General features: G+C 54.0%; 1 protein-coding gene across 4 annotated transcripts in view; it reads left to right on the forward strand.

Annotated features, from left to right (window-relative positions):
* The window catches only part of TPST2 (tyrosylprotein sulfotransferase 2), a 52438-nt gene that overhangs the window by 8305 nt on the left and 30901 nt on the right, over positions 1–13232 (forward strand). Inside the window, exon 1 of one of the 4 annotated variants that reach the window (XM_053205475.1) lies at positions 11161–11607. The exons of the other annotated variants lie outside the window; for them this stretch is intronic. The gene's annotated coding sequence lies outside the window, so the exon portion shown is untranslated. Of the gene's footprint in view, positions 1–11160; positions 11608–13232 lie in introns of those variants that run through there. 4 annotated transcript variants of the gene reach the window in all.

The following is a 13232-nucleotide window of genomic DNA, read 5'->3' on the forward strand; positions in this document are numbered from 1 at the left end:
GCTCGTTGAACAAAAACATGAAACAGGTGAGAGTAATGCGGAGGGTGGTCCCCAGCAGGTGGGAATTGGGGCAGCCCAACGCCGGGGGGGGGGGGGGGGGGGGCGCTAGGCTAGCAAGTGACCTTGCCCTTAAAGTTCTCCGTGAAGCCCCCGGAGCCTTGACGGAGGGGTGGGGAAGGACTCCATTAGTTAACGGGGGTGGGGGGCACGCTCTAGGAGCTGAGGTTCCGGTTCCAGCCTGTTACCGCCCCCCCCCCCCCAATCTCGCTCCTTCTCTCTGCGCGTCTGTCTGGGTCTCTATTTTTGTCTCTCCCTGTCTCCTTCCCATCCCTGTTCTCCCTCTGTTCAGATCTCCGCCTGACTGTGTCTCCCCCTTCGCTGTCTCTCTCTATCTCTGGCTGGCTGGCTCTTTCCCATCTGTCTGTCTTCTCCCTCCCCCACCGGCACTACTTCCCCCTCCACACGCGCACCCCCCTCCCCCAGCCCTTCCTTTTTCTCATTAGAAACTCCCTGCCCCACTTCCTTTGGCTGTGAGTGACATCCTGCCCCAGAACCTTCGGAACCGAACCATCCCGGAGTCCGGGGGACTCAGCGACCACCCTTCTGGAGGCGTGGGAGGTGGTGGTGGTGGTGTGGCATTTCCCCGCCCGGCTGTGGACAGGTGTGGAGGCCCAGGGAGGTCAGGAACCCGGCAGAGGCAGCCCAGCACTGGGTGGGCGGGGATTCTGAGCCCGCCCCCTACAGCAGCCCCGCCTCTGGGGCACCTAGTGCAGTTGGGGGGGGGGGGGTGAGGATGGGGGCTGGGCAGGCCCTGAGACTGTGGGGGAGGGAGAGGAAAAGGAAGCCCGAGTTGGCAGCGAGGGGGTGGAGTGCGGCTCTGGGTTTGCTTTGGTGTGGGAGCTTAGCAGAGCGCTGTCCCCTGCCTCTGGGGACCCCCAGAGCCGGCATACGGCAGGTGGGCAGGTGCGAGGCCCTGCAGGTCATTGCCTTCACCTTTCCTTCTGTCTCAGTGGCCGCGAACTGCCCGGGCAGGCCCCACATTGGGTTCACTCCCCCACCGGGCACACAGTAGGCCAGCAGTGCACTTTTGTTGCCTAAGAGTTTTGGGCGGGGCGGGGGGTGGGAATAGGGATATAAGAAAATGGGCCCAGCCTCGTCCTATCCCAGAGGCGGAGAGTGGAGGTTATTTGCTAAGGTCATGGAAACAGATCTGGAGTACAGAACAGGTCTGGGTCCCCAAGGCGGATGCACTGCGGGGGAGAGCGTTTAGCTGGTGGGTGCTCAGCTGGCCCTCCGGGGGCGTCATGTGGAAACTCCCTCCTAGGAGGTGGGACACTGGAATTTGAGGCTGGCTCGCCCTCACCCACCTGCTGGGCATCTCTGCTGCCCTCCTCTCCTGCCTCCCTCCCCTCTTGAGCAGGTTTATAGCAACGTGGCACCTTGAAGCAAGCAGCGGCTTCCCCTGGAAGGCTTGCTCCACACAGCTGGCTGCACCCCATGCCCAGAATCCCCCCATTCAGCAGGTCTGGAAGGGGCCCCAGCGTTTGCATTTCTAATGGGTTCCCAGGTGCTGCCAGTGCCGCTGGTCTGGGAACCCATTTGGGGAACCCCGGTGGTAGAGGTTAAGCATACTCTAAAAACCAAACTGGTGCAAGACCCTACTCCACCACCTACCCCGTGAGCTCATAGGCAAAGACTTTGACCTTCCGGTGCCTCAGTTTCCTCATCTGTACGATGGGGCCGTAACGGCACCGTCCTCATAGATTGGTTGTGAGGACCAAATGAGCTAATACATGTAAAGTGCCTAGAACAGCGTCTGGGCACGAAGTAAGCAGTATTTGCGTGTTTGCTACTATTATGGTTCTTGCTATTGTAATTTTTATTACCGTTATCATTTACCCCCCACCTTGATCTTGAGACTGCTGTGTTTTCAGTGACTCCTTTGCCATTCCCGGTCCCCAGTGCGCTGGTATGCCTCTGGGCCTCCCCTCCCCCTGGGGCCCTTCCCCTACTCTCTGCATCAGTTCCGATGCTAGGAATCCTTCTCTGACTCCTGCCTGACCCTCACCACCTGCTGCCGCATGCTTCCAGAATCCACAGTCCCTTCCTCTTGACCTCCCTGGTCACATGACTTATTTATTCCCCCGATCAAGCTTTTATTTCATTCTGCCCATTATCCAGTTACTGGAGCATCAGTTTCCTGGGCTGATCCCCAAAATCCTCCAAGATGAGACTTCTCAGGGGCTTTGATGGTGCAAAGGAAGTCCCCTGGGAATGTTACTCCCAAAGTACAGCCTTGATGTGTTTCACCCAGGCTGGCCCCGTGGCAGCAGAGGTCAGAGAAGGCTCCCAGGGCTGCGGGGTGGAACACACATCTGGGGTGTGGGATTTCCCTAATGAATAAGAACACGTGGGATTTCCCTAATTAATAATAATCGGCATCTGAAAGTCTCAAGTTCAAATCTAGCTTTACCCATTTAGTGCTGTGTGGCCTTTGGTAATTTTCTTAACTATTTGTGTCGTTTGCGGCTTCATTTTAAAACGGTAACCATCATCCCACCGGTGGGTTTTTGTGAGGATTCAGCCGGGCCTCATTTATGCAGCAAGTACTGAGCACCTTCTGTATGCCAGCCTCTGTGCCAGGTAGGAGGGATCCGGCAGCAGGCAAGACAGACTGTCCCTGCCCTTGGGGAGCTGACAGCTTAGGGGAAAAGCTGGAGAGGAAGGGAAATATGTCAGAGCTCTCCAGAGAATCAGAACCCATAGGACGGGAGAGGAGATTTATCAGAGGAATTGGTTCACCCGGTGGAGGGAGCTGAGACTTCTGCAAGGAAGCTGGAGAGCAGGAAAGCTGGTAGTGAAATCCAGTCTGAGTCCGATGGCCTCAGAACCAGCAGCACAAATGTCCGGGGGCAGGACAGGACGGATGGATGGCCCACCTCCGGCAAAAAAAAAAAAAAAAAAAAAAATGCAAATTTGCGTTTCTTCCAGGTCTTTGCGCTATACAAACCCTCAACAGATTAGGTGAGGCCCACCCGCCTTTGATGATGGCGTCTTCTTTACTGGGCCTACCAATTCAAATGCTAATCTCTTTGAGGGAAACTACCCTCAAAGACACACTCAGAAAAAATGTTTTACCAGCTATCAGGGCAGCCCTTAGCCCAGTCTGGTTGACACATGCAATTAACCATCACCGAAGAAGTACGTGCATAATACTGTCCTTGTTCCAGGAGGCCATGCTGGGTAGGAGGTGGCCCATGAAAAGCGCTCTGTGCACCGAAGAGGCCCTAGGTACTTGGTAGGGCCTTTGATTATGTAATTATTATGTACTTGATTGATTATGTAATTATTAGGAGGAGGAGGTGAAAAAGGACAGGAGGCGTGGCAGGGAAAAGGAATAGTGTCAGTAACAATGTGGGGACGGGAAGGTATTTGGTGTCAAAACCATGATATTCGCGGTCGGTGCTTACTGATGCCCTAGTGTGTGCCAGGTAGTCTGCGGAGGGCCTCCTGGGTACAAACTCATCTTGGCCTCCAGGGAGGTGCTCTTGTCCCCATTTGACAGAGGAAGGACGTGGGGCATGGCAGTTGGGGAAGTGGAGAAGTGGCGATTTGAAACGGGGTTCTTAGCCCTCCTTCTGGAGGTGAGACTGGTAGGGCTGGAGCCAGATGGGGAGGGCTCAAGTGTTGCCTTGAAGCTGCTGGAGTCCCTGGGGTGGACAGGGTGGGGAGGTCTGCAGCCCATCTCACCTTCCAGTCCGAGCAAGCCAGTGCGGAATGAAGCTGCACGGAAATGGGTGGGAAGCGGGGGGCCCCGTCTCTGGCCTCCTTCCAGTGGGGTCGGCCGGTGGGTGGCAGCTTCCTAGTGGGGCTGGGAGTGATGGGCATGGCCAGACGCGTGGTTGGGAGCCCATGTCCTCGAGGGCAAGGATGCCCAGGTGTGTGCCCCTTCATCAAAAGGTGATGACTTATTGCCACCTTTTCCCAGCTCTGCTCTTTGCGGACCTGCTCCACTTGGGACTGGGGACAGAGAGAGCCGAGATGAAGCGGGTAATGAGGACACCAGGGAACTGCATCTGCCTCCAGCCGTTCAGTTCTCAAATCCCTGAATACCTATTGTGAGAAGTAAGCCCACTGACCCCATTGAGGGAGGGACGTGGAGGCTTGGAGCAGAGTGAAGGAGGCTTTAATCAACGTTCTTGCAAGAGCGGGTGTCTGAGGGACAGGCCCACTGGGGGCAGTTAAAGCAGGCAATTTATCTCCTAGACTGCAAGCCCCTCCCCTGATCCCTCATTGGCTGCAAACTACAGAGGGTACAGCCTCACCCGGCCGGCCCCCATGCCCATAGGCTGATTGGAACAGTCTGATTGGAACAAATGTTGGCGCATGCTCATTGCAAAGCCCGCAAAAATAAGCTGGTGAAACGGAGAGGGGAAGAAGCAGGTGTCTGAGGGCTTGGGACTCCATCGTAGGGGGTGGGAGGGGTTCGTACACTTTGCAGCAGGTTGTAAACCTCTTGTTAATTAGGCAGCACAGCTTTTATTTGGTATTTCTGAAAATGAATCCTCTCCCTTACGAATCGCACTTGTGACTTGCCGGTTCCTGAGCAAACAGGTGCACATTTATCTTTTTGTGTGTGGTGTCCTTGAAAGCTCACAGTGATGTGACGCTGGCATCTAGAAGATATGATGATATGATATGGTGGGGAAATGGGGCCTTTTGAGTAAGTCGCTTTTGAATTAGAATGCCACCTGCCCGGAACTCAAGCTGTGAGACCTTGGGCCAGCCACTTCCCCTCTCTGGGCCTCAGTTTTCTTACCTGTAAAATGGGGATCATAATAATGACCATCTCTTGGGGTGCCGGGAAGATTATAGATAAGGTTACCTAGTGCCCGCTGCACAGAAGTGCTCGACAGTTCGTGGCAATAAGGATTATATTGTTCACCCATTTAACAGATGAAGAAACTGAGGCTCAGAGAAGTTCAAGGACTCTCCCCACACCTGGTCCTGTGTCTGGCCATGTCCAGGCAAGTCTGCAGATGGAAATACTTTCCAACAGGGTCCAAGGCCTCCTCTAGGGCCCAAACCATTTTTCTGTAGGAAAAGGCTGTTTGCTCACTCCGAATCTGGAGTGGCCCTCCCAGGAGGACAGTGAACTGTGAGGAGGTGCTCTTTCCTCACGGGTTTCAATCCGTTAAGGGTTCCTGTTCTGAACAGCTCTTGGGGCCTTTGAGACCTTTGCTGTTCTGTCTCCTTCATGAGCAGGTGAGGGACGAAACTCTCCTGGTCCTGGGCTGTGTTTGTCCAAGAGGGAAATAGAGGGGCAGGGAAACTAGATGCCCAGGTTGGTGTGGCCTCAGAACCAAGCCTGCAAATTGTGTTCTTAAAACCCCCTGCCCACTCCTGGGTGGCTCAGTCAGTTGAGCGTCCGACTCTTGATTTCGGCTCAGGTCGTGATCTCACGGTTGGTGAGTTCGAGCCCCACATTAGGCTCTGTGCTGACAGCACAGATTCTCTCTCTCCCTCTCTCCCCGCCCCTCCCCTGCTTGTGCTCTTTCTCTTTCAAAATAAATAAACTTTAAAAAAAAAAAAACAAACACCCAAATCCTACTTCTGTCCAGACTCACATGCCCACAGTATCACCAGGATGAAAGTCAAATGCCTCTTGGATGAACCATAAAAAAAAAAAAAAGGTGTGGACCTTCTTATCTGGGGACACGACCTCTTGACCTGCAGCCCTTGGAAAACCTCCACAGCAAAGAAGTGGAAGGTAATGCAATCAGAAAAAGCCATAAATTACAACCGGGGGGCAGCCAAAGACCTTCTAAGCAAAATATATGGGAACAGCCTGACTTTTGTGTAAAGCAAAATATACAGGAACAACCTGACTTTTTTGTAAGAGTTGGCTTCCCGTGTGGAAAACTCTACATGTGGAAAACTTCTACCTACACCCTTGGGGCAGAAGTTCGAGTGGTTAGCTGGCTCCTGAGTCTCTATGTAAGACTTTGGAAATCAGTTTTGCCTAGGCTTGTCAAAACATTAAAAAAAAAAAATCATTCTGGGGCCTGGGAGAAGACCACTAAGTGGGAAGCATATAGAGGTCAAAAGAAACGATTAGGTAGGTGTATTTATTGGGTCAGGTAAGGCACATCACCTTCAGGTATGGCTGGATCCAGGTGCTCCACTGTATTAGGACGTGTCTCTTAGATAGACTTTCTTTTGTGGTGGCTTCATTCTCAGGCATGCTGTCCCCAGGAACACTCCCGGGCATACATACCAGTCTTGGCTGTAAGGGAGCCATTTCTCTAGTAATTCTTGAAAATCCTGGGATTGACTCCTCTTCACCTTCCTGCCCATGCCCATCTGTAAATTTCTGTACCCTCGTCGGTCAGCCCTCCATCACTGATTATGAGCATGGGATCAGCGCCATCCTGGTCCCAAAGACTGATCCCAGGGGGTCAGAGAATGCACGTTTGGTAGGCAGCGGGACAGATAATCCACACCAGTAATGGAGCAGAAAGAAGAGAGAGGCAGAATTTTGGCCCTGGAGGAGAAGGTGGGCGTAGGCACTGCCATCCATTGGAGTTAGCTGCCATTTGCCTTTCACAGATAAGAAAATGAAGCTCAGAGAGGTCAAGTGACTTCCCTATGGTCACAAAGATGATAGGGAAGAATTGAAACTCGAGTCCTTCTTCCTGCAAAACCCATTCTTTCACTGCTCTCTGATACCTGAGGACATTTGGCAATCAACACAGTGAGCTCAAAAAAATGAAATACCGACGCCTGTGGGTGTGCCAGGCTTTGCGTTAAGAATGGGAATACAAAAGAAATTTTAAAAAGGCTGCAGGGCCCCGCAGCCCATCAGCTCCCCACAGTCAAGTACGGGAGATGAAGGGGCAAACAGCAGTTACCGTAGAAAATGGTGAGGGGTAGGCATAGGGACCCATGAGACATAAGGGAGTACTTAATCTAATCTGGGCATTCTTGGAAGATTTCCTGGAAAAGGTGATGCTTGAGCGGAGGTGATAACAAGCCAAGATAACGTTGGGGAGAGGGTATTTGGGTACCTGTTAGATAGGGTTCTTGATTGACAAAGCCAGAAACCCAGCTCCATGGAATTAAGCAAAAAAGTATTGGCTCATGTAACTAACAAGTTGAGGGGTAGGGATGGCTTCAGGCATGGCTGGATCCAGGAATCCAACTAATGGCAGGGAGTTGTGGCTCCATCTTCTTGCCTAGGCTTCTCAGGCAGGCTCTGCAGGTGGTGACCAGAGATGTCCCCGTACTTCCGGCCCCGCACCCTATTTGCTTAGCTTCCCCAGAAGATCCTGTTGAGGCTCTAGCTGACTTTCATGGACCTGGACTGAGTTACGTATCCGTCCCTGAGCTGACACTGTGTCCTGGGACACATGCTCACACCTGGAGTCGCAGGTAGACTGAGAACGTAAATAGGAAAATCAGGGGTGCGTGGCATCTCTCAGGTCGATAGACAATCCGTTCGGCTGGTGCGCAGGGTGGTGATCGTGAGGCCCCCACAAGCCATGAGAAGAATTGCATCCTGAGGGTATCTGGGAGCCTTGACATGCACACTGTTGGCGAGCAGGGGGGCTGGAGGTGGGGACCAGGTAGGACGGGGAGGTATTCACATTGTTCCTGACGGATGCGAGGTGCTTTCTCGTGGCGGTTTTGAGTTGCATTTCCCTAATGGTCAGTGACGTTGAGCAGCTTTCCATGTGCTTTTTGGCCATCTGTAGATCTTTGGAGAAATGTCTGCTGAGCTCTCTTGCCCAGTTTCAAATCAGGTGGCTCATGCTACACGTTCCTCGTATGTTCTGGTTATCGTGACTTGCAAATATTGTCTCCTCTTCTGTGGGTTGGCGTTTTGCTCTTCGGATATCTTTTGATGCACAAAATGTTTTACTCTCCGCGAAGTTCCAGTCGCCTGTTATTTTTTTCTTCTGCTACCTGTGCCTCTGGCGTCACAGACAAGAAATCGCTGCATGGCTCTGTCTTGAAGGTGAGGTCGGCAGGATTTGCTGCTGGGTCGGGTTGGGGTTGGGAGAGAGAGGGGGGAGTCTTGCTTTGGGCTGCCTTCAAGCCTTTCGGCCTGCGGATAATACGCTGCTACCAAGTGAGGGTAGCATGTATTTGGGGGGATAACCAGGCGATCAGCTTGGGGCGCCAGCTCACCGCCCAAGTGGCAGTGACGAGGAGACAGTGGTTGCCCGAGTCTGGTGTTGGGGAGGGAGTTCTGGATTGGAGGTGATAATCCAGGGGTCGTCAGCCTGGAGGAGCAGAGTAGGAATCTGTGCCCGAACATTGGGTTTTGGCCCGGGGTCCGGAAGGAAGACGCCTGAAAATGTTCTCGCTCCGAGGAGTGGCAGAGAAAGAGGAAGACAAGTAGGCATCACCTCCTTGGCCTCTCCTCAAAAGCTCCCCCAGCCTGGCTGCTCCTTTCTTGGGTGTGGGTTTGGGGACGTGTGTACCAGGAACTGGGCTGTGGGTGGCGGGATTGGAGGCCTCAGCCCTGTTGGCTTTTATGTTCCCAGCGCCCGGCACCGAGCCTGGCCCTGGGAGGGCGCCTGCCAGTGGGTGTTGGTTGAGAGAATGAATGGAGTCCTGTGTGCTCCGCTGTAGCAGAAACAGGAAGGTGTGCGGGGTGGGGGTGGGGTGCCCGGACAGCACCACCGTTCCTCAGCCTCTGACCGAGTGTGGCTCTTTGAGACTACTTTTATGACAGGCTCTCATCCGTACAGAAAGCTGCGTACATCATGGGTGGACAGCTCGATGAATTTGCAGGTGAACGTGCCCGTGTGACGGCACCAGATCGAGAAAAAAAGCACGTGCCTCGGGGCGCCTGGGGGGCTCAGTTGGTTAAGCATCCGACTCTTGATTTCCGCTCAGGTCAGGATCCCCAGATCGTGGGATCGAGCCCTGCGTCCAGCTCTGCCTGACAGCATGGACCCTGCTTGGTATTCTGCCCTCCCGCCCTGCCCCCCAACCTCTCTCTGCCCTTCCCCTGCTCGACTGCTCTCTCTCTCTTTCTCAAAATACATAAATAAACTTAAAAAGAATCTTTTTAAAGCACATGCCTTGTACCCCCTCCAACAAGATGTCCATACCCCTCCTCCAGTCAGGTCTCCCCAAAGGCTGACTACCATCCTTAAATCTCCTATTAGAGATTAATTTTGCCTGCCTTTGTACTTTATAGACCTATCAAGTATAAAATACTTCACATACGTCAAAATGCAGATGCTCTCTTTTGTATTGGCTTCCCACCCACCCCCACCCCCACCCCCCCCCCACCCCCCTCCCCCCTCCCCCCTCCCCCCTCCCCCCCCCCCCCCCGCCCCCGCTCAACATAGGTCTATGAGATTCATCCTGAGTGTTGTGTCAAGTGTTGGCTTGTTCATCTGCCTGGCTGTTGGGTGTATATTTATTTATTCGCATTTACATGTGAAGTCTCTTGGTTATGGGTGCTTGGGTAGTTTCTAGTTGGGGGCTTTTGCGGATGGTGCTGTTGGGAACGTTTGCTGCTATTGGGGCCTTTGGTGACGAGTTAGATGCATTTCTGGTGGCGTCACATCCTTGCTAACACCTGGTATTATCTTTTTTTTTTTTTTAAAGCGATTCAGCTATATAGCAGTCTTCTATTGTACTTTTAATTTGCATTTACTTCCCTGATGGGTGAACGTTTGAAGAACATTTTGAACCTCAAAATCCTTGATTTGAAGACAGGGCAAGCCCTCTACCTGTCTGAGCCTCAGTTTCCCTCTCTGAACCCTGCAGAGTCTTTATATTTAGCCCAGTGCTTAGCGTGTAGATGGAGCTGTGACTGTTTTAGAACCTTTGCTGGGATGAAAGAACCCTGACCTAAAACAGGCGACACTCACCCTGTGGAGCTTTCTCAACCTAAATCTTCTCTGTTTCTCAGGTCATTCTATAAATATCTATTAAGCACCTACTATATGCCAATCTCCAGGTTGGGCGTTCAAAGTATAGCAATGAACTAGACCCAGTTCCTGCCTTTGGAGGCTGTGGCTCTGGAGGTGAGCGCAGGGGGCTGTGGGAACCCAGAGGAAGCGCTAACTGGGCTACGGCATCACGGAAGGCTTCTTGGAGGAGGCAAGCCTCACGGGGTTGAGTAAAGTTGAGTACGCCTGTTGCGTTCAGGCACACGCTTGGGTGCCTTCTGTGCGCCAGGCACTGGCTTCCACCCCGAGGTGACTGTGCTCCCAGGGACACTGGCACTAGCTGGAGATACTGTTGGTCGGTGCACCTTGGGGAGGGGATGCTACTGTCGTCTAGTGAGTAGAGGGTGCGACATTAACAGTCAGGGGCACGAGCAGAGGGACTAGGAGCATCACCCTATCCAGAGGATGTCAGAGGAGCCATTGCAGAAGGAGGAATCTGGAGCTGAGTTTTGAAGGAGTCAGTGGGAAGAGGCAGGAAGCAGGGGCCGCTGAGGCAGGGCGCTGGTGAATCTTGGAGATGGACCCCTGTGTGCTCAGGGGCTTTCACTCCAAGCTCAAGCCTGGAGATGAGGCAGGAGAGGACCGCGGGGACCAGGCACACACAGTTAAGGACTTGATCAGCCTGTGTCCCCCACAACCCCCACCCCACCCTCCGGGATCCCTAAGCCCCATGTGGCTGTTGAGCCCTTGCGATGTGGCTGGTGTGGCTAAGGAACTGAGTGTTTTATTTTCAAGATCATTTAAATTTAGATTGCAACACAGATACTTGATTCCGTTCTTGGAAAACTTGGAAGCATGTGTGGGACTATTTCGGGACGCGAATGTACTTTTTCAACCGTAAATTCTGTGAGCTCCAAATAGAGATCAGAGAGGCCCGGTGAAAAGTCGAATATACACCCCAGATTTAAAAGACATAGTGCTAAAGCAGGGGTGGGGGGGAGAGGGAAAATGTCTCATTAATTTTAATTTTGGTACTGATTTTAAATCATACATGTGCTTTATGTTGACTTTATTTACATTTTTATATTGCGTAACGATGATATTTTGGATATGTGGAGTTAAATAAAAGTCTAGAATCGAATTTCATTTCACCTTTTTCTTTTTCCTTCTTCAATGTGACTTCTGGACAATTGGGTTCCACACATGGCTCACTGTGGATGTCGCTGTTATAACCCCTGGGGAGGAGCTGGAATGTTCTACTGAGGCTGAGGGCTCGTGGAAGGGGTTAGGCGGGGGAGCCACCTGGTCGGGTTTCCTTGGGACTTAACACCCTCCGGCCGTAGTGGTAAGAGAAGATTCCAGAGGATGGGATGAGTTCGGCCATAGGGAGACAGTGCAGCCTACAAGGCTTGAGCTGTGGCCACAGAGAGAAACCTTGATGCCCAGGCAGGTAGTGGCTGCTGGGGATGTAGGGGCAGGTGACCAGACTGGGCCCCTGAGGGAGGAGGAGCCTGTGGGGAGGGGCGGGCACATCCCAGGACTGCCCGCTCCTTCAAAGAGGCCTCACAGCTAAAAGCCAGCAGGAGTGACCTTGGCTACCGCCCCCACCAGTCTGCCTGCTTCTGCTGGTGTCCACTCCAGACCTAACCTGGTCCTTCTCTGCCCTGCTGGCTGCAGCCTGCATCCCACTCAGGTTTGACTCCCCACCTTCTGCTGCCCTGCCCTGCTCTGCCCTCCATGGCTTTATCAGCTGTGTGGCCTTAAGCAAGTGACTTGCCCTCCCTGGGGGCTGCTGGCTTTGCATGGCCTCACCCAGATCGCACTTGGGGCATAGGAGAGATGCCCACAGACGACAGGTCTTCCTGGGCTGGGTCTTTGGAGGGGTGACAGTGTGGAGCGTCAGGGGACGTTGGGCATGGCAGTCTCCCGTTTGCTGGGTGGCTCCCCATCTCCCATCTCTGGATTATGTCCCCGCTGCCCCCTGCTTTGGAAACGGGCTCAGAAATGAGAAGGGGCTTTCCTAAGTCCACACAGCTCAACAGAGGCAGAATTCACACGGGGAACGCAGGCCTTGTCAGTGCAGGGCCACCGCTCCCGTGACCGTGTCTCAGTTTGCGATCAAGGGTAGGGCGCCGAGCCTCGGTATCCTCATCTGTCGGGTGGGGTGGAGAGCAGAGCTGACCACGGCCGGTGGCGGTGGGGACGGGGTAGTCGAGGGGGGCAGTTCAGTGCCAGCTGCAGGGGGGAGATAGGCCTCCAGATAACGCTACTGTGTGTGGACCGATTCGCGCGGATCAGTTCCTCACGGCAACTCTCTGCAGCTGCTGGTGTGAGCCCATTTTCAGGGGGAGGAAACTGAGGCGCATATGTGCACCTCATCAGTTGAAGCTGGGGCCCCAACCAGTTCCTTGGCCCCGGGGCCCTCTCCGTCCCCGGCACGGGCCCCGTCCTCACCCTCACCCCAGCGTCCTGACATCACTTCTTGTGCTCGATGAGGGCGGGCTTGCGCTGTCCCCGGGCCTGGATGACTGGACATGAATGGGTACAGCGCAGCCTCCCCAGTGGCACTCGGAGATGCCCAGCCCACGGAGCTCGTGCCCCACCTCGGGAACTTTCCTTCCTTCGCCAGGAGAGCCGTGACCTTTCCGCCCCCCTGCTCTGAGCCGCTTTCTGCCAGCCAGGGTGGGTGGGCAGGAAGCTGGCAGGGAACATGCCCGGGGGGGCCTGGCCAGATCCTGAAAGCCAGAGCTGAGAGGGGTCCTGCTTGTCTGCACACCTTGTTCAGCCTCAGTCTTCGTATCTGGAAAAGGGGAGGAGTCGTCAGCTTCACAAAAACAGCAGCGTCTGACAGTCCGAAGTCGGTGCAGGAGGACTCACAGACCCCTGGCCTTCTGGAGGCGCTTTGGCAGTTTCTGGGGAGGTGTCGAGACGCGCGGCTCCCCAGCCAGCGGACCCTTCTTACGCAGCTGCCTAGATCTGTGCTTCTCAAGTTTTAACACGCATGGGAATCCCCGTGGTCTGTTAAAATGCAGATTGGATCTGGAACCTGCCAGAGGGGACGAGCAAGCTCCCAGGGAACCCTGCTGATGCAGTTAGCAAGGCCCCAGGGTGCCTCTCACACGTGGGTATGAGGAGGCCTGCTCCTTAGCGATGGGGCCGGTTGCATCAGAGATGGGAACAGCCTAAATGTCGCTCAGGAAGGCTTTGGCCAAGGATGGTGGGCCATCCCTGCTGGGGAAGGGGGAGGAGGTGCTCTCGCACAATTTAAAGGAGGGGTCTTGTTTACTGTGAGGATGGACCGCCTTCTGAGCGCTGGGG

The sequence above is a fragment of the Acinonyx jubatus genome, chromosome D3 (genome assembly GCF_027475565.1).
Source record: "Acinonyx jubatus isolate Ajub_Pintada_27869175 chromosome D3, VMU_Ajub_asm_v1.0, whole genome shotgun sequence".
Lineage (NCBI taxonomy): Eukaryota > Metazoa > Chordata > Mammalia > Carnivora > Felidae > Acinonyx > Acinonyx jubatus.